General features: G+C 34.8%; 1 pseudogene; it reads right to left on the reverse strand.

Moving 5' to 3' along the window:
- Positions 1-5,451: 5,451 nt before the first annotated feature.
- LOC114046180 lies at positions 5,452-8,135 on the reverse strand (annotated as a pseudogene).
- Between the last annotated feature and the right edge of the window lie 977 nt (positions 8,136-9,112).

Below are 9,112 nucleotides of genomic sequence, written 5' to 3' on the forward strand. Positions count from 1 at the left end.
ATTATTTTACATTCATCTTCATTTACCTGCTCATTTCTAGCTTCTTTACATGTATTATTTTTTCTAACTCGTTAGTTGATGAGTTCATAATTATCCACATTAATCTCTTTAGCCAAATTTTCCATTCTTCCTCATTACAATTATTTGGGTCTTCAGAATTTAGTTCTTAGTTGTTTCTCTTTTCCTTTGGGCTGACTTTCTAAGTAGAATTTTAGACAATGGGTCTTGCCTCTCTTTTCTGTGGACCTTTAGAAATTTCTCCTTTCCATATGAATGTCAGAATATGTTCAACTTTTTTCTCTTCTATCATAAACTAATGAAAGATGAAACAGTAATTTCCTAACAAGGTTCCCAGAATCTTGAATTCAACAATTTTTTCTTCCTTATTATTCAAAATTGAGTCCAAAATAGCTTTCTATTATCACTTACTGCATCTCTTGAAGAATAAGAATTATCAGTGGCCTTGCTTTCACCAGAGTGTACTTGAGTGCATATCTAGATGTTTGAAATCCTCTATCACAACAATGCTTCCATTACAGATAAATAATCTACTATCTGTACTCCTTACCTGTTTCTTTCTTCTGGCCAGGTGATCTATAGTGTACTATTGTGAAAAATGTGATTCTGTTTCTCACTTTACTGATCATCACCCAAAATCCCTCCATCTTATGACTTAAGAGTATTATCTCAGAAGATAATGGTACTCCACTACTCTTTCTGTTATTTAGAGTTTATAAGCTTCCATAGCCATGTTGTAGGCGTGAATCTCATCCCACAGTGGTGACTTTGAGGTAACATTTGCCTAGTTGCTTTACTATCCCTAGTTCACATGGTTTATTATCTTCAACTCTGTGTTTTGGTATATCGACCTTGAGTTTTATCACTTGCTTCCTCCTTTAGTATGAACTTTTGCAAGTTACTGGGTCTTTTTGTTGTTAATCTTTCTACTTTGAACACACTACGCTATCTCGTATTTGTCTAGGCATGCATATCTGGATAATTTTTTTTTGTATCTCCCTTTATCCATCGTTGTTATGTTCCCTGTATCCCTGGGTCAAAAGCCCATGATTTCTATACTTTAAACTATGGCCCAGACATTTCTCTAAATCCCATTTTTCAAGTTCTATTTTTCTTTAAAACCAGGTGCTCACTTCTGGAGTTCTTTTCTATTTCTTGAACTCAACAGTATTCTTGAACTCAACAGTATTCTTGAACAACAACAGTAATGAAAACATGACCTTTGCCCCTAAAGTGTTTGGTTTCTTGCCCAAGACTTCACAATTCCTAGTTCTCCTTTCTAGTTCTTCTGGCAGTAACATTTGTTCCCACATGAATCATCAGTAGTGAGTAATAGTCATCAGGTTTGACAAGTTTCAGGAAGCCATCTTTCTTGTTCCCGATATACTATATGGCCTTAAAAATCAGCAAACAAACATAGGATGCTCCCTTTGGATCACTAGAGAACTTCTCTTGTTCATCAAATGTGCTAGAAACAATGTTCTCATTCCTCTCATTCTTGTGGATAACTGTCAAGTATAATTCTTAACTAAACTGGAAACTTCTGACCATAATTTGATTTATAGGGGTCCTTGTCCACAAGAGGACACTAGCCTGCTTAATTTTCTAAGTTTCTTCCTTTGTTGATTGATGTCAAAGATACAATGCAAACTGAAGTGCCTTCAGCTGTTGTCTGTGAAAAAGTCTTGAGCGGAAATCTACTTTCAACCAATTCTTTTTGTATTTCTTCCTTTTCCTCTACAGTGTTTAGATGTCATTTACCTCCCATCTTCTTGCTACTGCTTCAGTGTCTTCTATCCTTACCTATGATCATGTTTTCTTGTAGGACCATAGATTCTTTTATCTTCAATTTCTTTTCCTTGTTTCTACTTTTTGTACAAGATATTTTACCATTTAAGTTGGTCTTACAATTGCCTGCTTTACGTAGATGTTTCTTTTTCCTTTATTGTAATTGTTTGTGTTCCTGTGGTCATAAATTCATTCTTGAAATCATCATGCCTTTCTTCTAGCCAACTTCAATGTGTAGAATTTTAATCAATGGGATCCTACCCATCTTTTCTCTGAACTGTATGAAATTTCCTTTCTAAAAATCTAGGGTATACATAAGACAATGCCCAGATACCTCTGATTCTAGTTTATTTGCCAGCTCAAAAAGAATTTTTTTAAACACACACATGTGTATGTGTGCATGTATGTGTGTATATATATATATATATATATATATATTTATATATATGTTTGATAACTTTTGAATATAGGCCAATAGTGATTTAGCTGGGTCAAAGGGTTTGTTAAATAGTGTAGGAGCTTTTTAGTAGCAGTAATTCCAACTATATAGAAGCAGTTCCAAATTGCTATCCATAATGCTTGTACCCACTCACAGTTCCACCAGTATTGCATCAATTTGCTTGTTTTCCCAAGCCCCTCCTTTTTAAATGTCTACTTCCCATCTATCTATCTATCTATCTATCTATCTATCTATCTATCTATCTATCTATCTATCTATCTATCTATCTATCTATCTATCATCTTTGTCATTTTGATGGCAGTGAGGTGGAATCTTCAAAATGCTCTAATTTGCATTTCTCTAATTAGTAGTAATTGGGATGATTTACAAATATATATGGCTATACATAGCCTGGGTTTCTTCAGAACTGCCTGTTCAAATCCTTAGATCATTTATAAATTTGAGAAAATCTTTTATTCTTATAAATTTGAATCAGTTTCTTTACATCTCTTGGAAATGAGATCTTTATTAGAGAAATTTGCTGCAAAGACTTTCCCACAGTTAATTGTGTCTCTTTTACTAACAGCTTTATTGGATTTAATTTTCAAAAACTTTCTAAATTTTATATAATCAAAATTATCCATTTTATCTTCTTAGCTCTTTACCATTCCTTATTTGATCAAGAACTTTTCTTCTATTCATAGATCTGATAAATATTTTTTCCATGTTTCTATAATTTGTTTATGAGATGACCTTTTCCCTCTAGGCTACATATCCATTTGGAGCTTATTATGGTATAAGGTATGTAGTATTGTTCTAAATCTAATTTCTTTTACATTGTTGTTCAGTTTTCCCAGAAGTTTTTGTCAAATAGTGAATCCTTATCCCAGGAGCTGGAGTCTTTGTGCTTATCTAATATTTGGGCACCAAATATATTTGCTTTTGTATGTTTTGTACCTAATCAGTTCCATTAATTGATCTCTTTATTTTTTTAACCAGTACCAAATTGTTTTGAGAATTACTGCTTTGTAGTATAGCTTGAAATCTGGCTCTGCTAGTCTCCCTTTATCCCTAGTTCTTTTCATTATTTCTCTTGAGATTCTTGACCTTTTTTGCCTCCTTCTCTATTTCATTATTTTTTCTAGTTATTACAAAATACTCCTTTGGTAGTTTGATTGGTATGGCATTGAATTAGCAAATTAATTTATATAAACTATCATTTTTACATTAACTCATAACTTTTATAACAAATTAACATTTCACAATTATTTAGATCTATCTTTATTTCTGTAAACAGTGGTTTGTAGATGTATTTATATAGTTCTTATGTGTTTCTCGGCACAAAGATTACCAAATATTTTATACATGCTATAGGAATTTTAAATAGAATTTCTCTTTTTTATCTCTTTCTTCTGGTATTTATTAATACTTTGTAGAAATACTGATGATTTGTGTGGAATTGTTTTATATTCTGCAAGTTTACTGACAATATTGTTCAATTAGTTTTTAGTTAACTAGGATTCTTTAAGTACATCATCTTATCATCTGTAAAAATTGATAATTGTTTCTTATTTATCTATGATTTTCCCTCAGTTTCCTTTTCCTGTCATTATGTTATAATCAGCGTTTCTAGTACTGTGTCAAATAGAAGTGGATATTCTTGTTTTACTTCTGATTTTATCAGAAAGGATTGTAGTTTATTTATGTTACACATAATGGTAGCTCTTGATTTTAGATATATTTGTGATTTTAAGATCTAAGATTTAGATATATATTTGTGATTTTAAGGAAAGGTCTATTTATTTCTATAATGTGTAACATTTTACAGAAATGTTATATGTTGTCAAAAAACTTTCTGTATCTATTGATATAATCATGTGCTTTTGTTGATTTTTACTAATATAAATAATTAAGTATATCATCATCTTAATATTAAAGCAACCCAACATTATTGATACAAATCCAAACTGATCATATTGTATAATATTTGTAATTCTATTTTATCTTTGCTAACATTTTATTTAAAAAATTTACATCCATGTTCATTAAAGATATTTGTTTATGGGTTTTTTTTTCTGTTTTGACTCTCCCTGGTTCATGTACCACATATCGTGGAGTACATGGAATGGTCAAGAAGGACTAGCACCTCTAGTATAAAGCTTGCTGGGCCCTTTTCAGGACTGCTTATCCACCTTTGCTGTCTACCTGCCACTCAACTCCCACCTGTGGCTTTGAGAAGCTGTAGCATGCATAGCAGCCACACCCCAGTAAACCATCTTGCAGAAGAGCTAAACCAGGTTGAGGGTAACCAATGGGATCTGTCAGTGAGTTAGGGGAGCATCTATTCCAAGCATATGAAGACTTCCATGGTGGAATGGGCAGATGAGAACAATTTGTTCAAATATCCATGAAGGTGGTTGAAAAGGGTGCTCCAGAACACTTAGAGCTTTGTCGGACATCTAAGACACCAAGGTCATCTACTGCATCCTGGACCATTGCCAGTCACATTGACTTTGGTCTGGCCACTGGACTTTGACTACTCTGGAAGAGAGAGTGAGACTTTCTGCAACTCTGCTTCACTCAAATCAGTTCATACATGAGTCAAGACATCACCCTGTGATATCATTGGTCCTCTTTGAAAACAAAAGACAGCAATGACATCAAGACCATATTTGTGACTTAGAAAGAATGTGGTAGGATGCTTTCTTTTGTGATTTTTTTTCAGTTTATATAACATTGGAATTGTTATTTGAATGTTTAATAAAATGCACTTGTTAATCCATATTGTTCTGGAGTATTTTTTTCCTTTGGAATTTCATTATAACTTGTTCAGCTTCTTCTTCTGAAATACGGTTGTTTAAATTCTGTATTACTTGTTCTGTTAATTTGAGTATTTTATATTTTAAAAAATTAATTAATTTCACTTTTTGACCCACTGATTCTTTAGGATTAAGTTTAGTTTTCAGTTTATTTTATTATTTTTCAACAACTTTTTGATATATTTTATTATGTTACGGTTAGCAATGAGTGTATAGCATACTTCTTTTATGCATTGTGAGATTTTTTTTGCTTTAATAGGAATTTATTTTCAGAACTATATTTCTACTATGGATTAAAATTAAAATAAGGTAATTCATATATAAAGACTACAGAGATGACATGGATAGGAGACTGGGTGACATCAGGTAGAGGTATGGAGGTCAGATTCAAGCACTGTCAGAAACCAGTTTGCTCATGCCCTGGAATTAAGTCTTCTCTCTCGCAATCATGACTTCAAACTGTAGGTGTTGTTCCACTCTGCCGAGGGGTGAGGATTCAGATCCAGGCCGAAAAAATTCCAAGCATCCTGCAGGTTCTCCAGGAAATAGTTCATCATCTGTGGAGTGTGGTGAGGGGTCAGCGCAATGGTGGAAGCTCTTTTCCGCGGGGGACCGTGGGGTAGTTGATGGCTTGGACGTAGATATTATGTTTGCTCATGAGTTCATCACAGACCTCTGTATTTTTAGCAGCATCTGCCACCTGGACTGTAATGATGTGACTGGGGCAGTGAACCACAGGGAGCCCGGCGTCCATTAGCATCTGTCTCATAAGTTTGACATTGAGCTGGGGCTGCCAGCGAAGGGCTCGACCTTCAGAGCTCTTTAAGATGCAGACTGATTCAAGGGCAACAGCCAGAAGCATGGTGGTGGGGGAGGAGGGCAGAGGAGAGAGGTTGTGAAAATAAGCCAGTCTACTTAGGATCGTACGGTGTTTATTAAAGAACGTGCATTGGCGATGCAGCCCCCGACACAACGAAAGGCTTTGCCAAGGGTTCCAGAAATGATGGCAGTTTTGTGCATGATTCCATCTCGATCACCTATCCCACCTCTTCGAACACCATATAATTCCAGGTCATGGACTTCATCCACAAAAGCAATTGGTCCATATTCATGGGCCACATCACACAGTTCTTCCCCTGGACATACTGCTCCATCCCTTGAATGAACAGTTTCATATGCAACAATTTTAGGGACTGATGGGTGGCTTATGTAATTATGGTGAAATATATACTTTGGCACTCTGCTATTACAATTCCTTGTATCATGGAGGCATGATTCCTAGAATCAGAATAAATTTCACAGCCTGACATCATCTTGGCCAAAGTGAAGAAGGTGGAGTCATTAGCAACAAAGCAGGATGAAAACAGTAATGCTGCATCTTTTCAGGGGAGGTCAGAGAATTCTCGTTCCAGATCAACATTAAACTTACTATTTCCAGAAATATTTCTAGTACCACTTGCTCCAGCACCATGTTGTTTTAATGTTTCCATGACTGCCCGACACATTGCGGATGATGACTCATCCCTAGGTAGTCGTTGCTATCCCAGGCAGACACCTGCTTTTTAATAACAAGAGAATCCATGTAGTCATCTGCCATTGGGAATATGTGTGCCTTCCGGTTCACGGTTGTAAACACTTTGATAAGTATGATCACTTTTTTCCTCATCAATTTTTTTTCCTCAAAGAAACGATCATACTGAAAAGTGGAAACAGATTTTGGCAAGTTGTACTGAAGGAGATGGGATACCCTTTCCAGTCTTCGCTTTTGCATGAGATCCTGAAAATTCTTTAGCAAATCATTCGGGTCTTCTCTACCGGTCTGGAGATTAATCACAGTGGGATTAATTGGAGTTCGAGCAACTTCTTTCCTTACAGCCCGCATTTCCAGCACATCCTCTTGAAGCCCTAAACTGGCCTTCCAGAAGATGTTGCTGGTTCCTTGGTTCATCTGAGATGCTAGGAAGGGGCATTTACTAGCAGTTACCTAGCCTGTGGCAGAGGTTGGATGGCCAGAGGGAAGCTGGCATCCACCAGTGATCTGCTGAGAAGCATCAGCATGCTGGACCAGTTTTGAAAGTTTTGTCTTTCTCATTGGCTGGAGGTGTTTCTTTTATATGCTGGAAATGAGTTGATGAAGTGGTCATAGCCAGAGAAGCAGGTTTGGATCCAATTTCCATCATTTTGGGGGCAATTCTGGGTGTAGAAAGAGGAGATTTGCCAGCCTTCTGGAGAAAGATTTGGGGTACTCTCTACAAGAACGGGTAGCATTGAACTATGGTCTCTATTTTGGGGAAAAGAACAGGATCTTGAACAGTGTGGGGAATATGGCTGCGATGGCCCCTGGAGGGACTAAGGTCACTACTCTGGTTTGTGGCTGGAGAAGGCTTATTTGTGAGATTTTTATGTCTTAAAACATGATCAGTTTTTTTATTAAGGTGCCACACACAGCTGAGAAATATACATGCTCCTTACTATTTCTGCTAAAAAGTCATCAGTGATCTATCATATCTAATGTTTCAAAAATTCTATCAGGTATTTAATTTCTTTCTTTTTTTTTAGATTTATTGAAAATTGACAGTGGTAAGTTGAGCCCTCCCACTTATACAATTTACTATTTCACCTTGAAATTAATTTATTTTTTTCCTTTAGAAACTTTTTAAATTACTAAATAACTATTACAGTTTTATTTGTTATTTCTTCTTGTAATTAACTTGGTGTTTTCTCTAGAATCCAATACTTCCTTTATATGTATTAGAAGGCATACCTTGGTTACATATATGTTAAGTATTTAAATAAATTAATTTTCTGTTACTTTTCAGCAAAATGTAGTTTCCCTCTTTATTTTAATTAAGCCTATTTTTGCTATTGTCTTGTCTAAAATCATAATTTATACTCCTACTTTTTTATGTTCAGTTGTATGTGTCTTTACGCTTCAAGTACTTTTTTAGGGAGAAACAGCATATCGTTGAATTTTGCTTGATAATACATTCTGCTAACCTCTTCTGTTTTATGGGTTAGTTCATCCTATTTACATTCACAGTCATGATGCATAATTGTTTATTTACCTTCATGCTATCTCATACCTTTTCTTCTTTATCTCTTATTGCCAATTTATTTCAAGTTATTACATTTTCTTTTTTTTCTTGCTAACCTCTTTATTTAAGCTCTTTCAAAGATGAAATTTTGTTCTGTTTATGACTAATCCCTCTCCAAATCTAATCCTTTTCTCCTCTTCCTCTACCATCTATATCCCTGTTGGGTTGAATGTATAACTATACCAAATGTAGTGTGTATGTGTATGAGTGTACATGTAAGATGAAAATTATGTTCAAGTGCTGCCTTCCACACTATCTACGTTTGTATTTGGTTATCCTTGAACAATCCAATTATGTGTGTACCTAAGTCCCCCATCTTTCCTCTCATCTGCCCATATTATAGCCTCACTTTCTTCTCTTCTCACTTTTCTTGTAGCGTTTTTCAATACATAGCAAAACTTTTATAAGTCTTCTGTTTTAATTGATTAATTTTATGGTCTTTGTAACTTTAGGATACTGGAAGAACCTTAATAACATCTCTTTTATGCCCAAGTAGAATGTAAACATTTGATCTTTATAAAGACATTTTGGTTGTTTACTTGCATTTACCTTGTTATTTTGCTCTTGACTCCCAGATTTGTATTTCAAAGTTCTTTTCTATCAGGAACGTTTGAAATTCCTCTATTGAAAATATATTTCCCCCCTTGTAGTATCATATTCAATTTTGCTGGGCAACTTATACTTTGTTGTAGAACTTTATCTTTTGCTTTTTGGAATATCTTATTCCATGTTCTCTGTTCCTTTATATTGATAAATTCTAAATCTTGTGTAATCCTGATTATGGCTTCTTGATATTTGAATTATTTGCAGCTTCTTGCAAATTTTTAGTGGGGGGTGGGGCACTGTTTCATTCTGGAAGCTCTTAATTTTAGCAATGACATGTCTGGTAGTTTTCAGCAGGTGTTTTTTAGGAGGTGATCAGTGAATTCTTTCTTTTTTCATATTTATCTCTT

This window comes from Vombatus ursinus, unplaced genomic scaffold, assembly GCF_900497805.2.
Source record: "Vombatus ursinus unplaced genomic scaffold, bare-nosed wombat genome assembly UNPS02014781.1, whole genome shotgun sequence".
In the NCBI taxonomy this organism is placed as follows: domain Eukaryota; kingdom Metazoa; phylum Chordata; class Mammalia; order Diprotodontia; family Vombatidae; genus Vombatus; species Vombatus ursinus.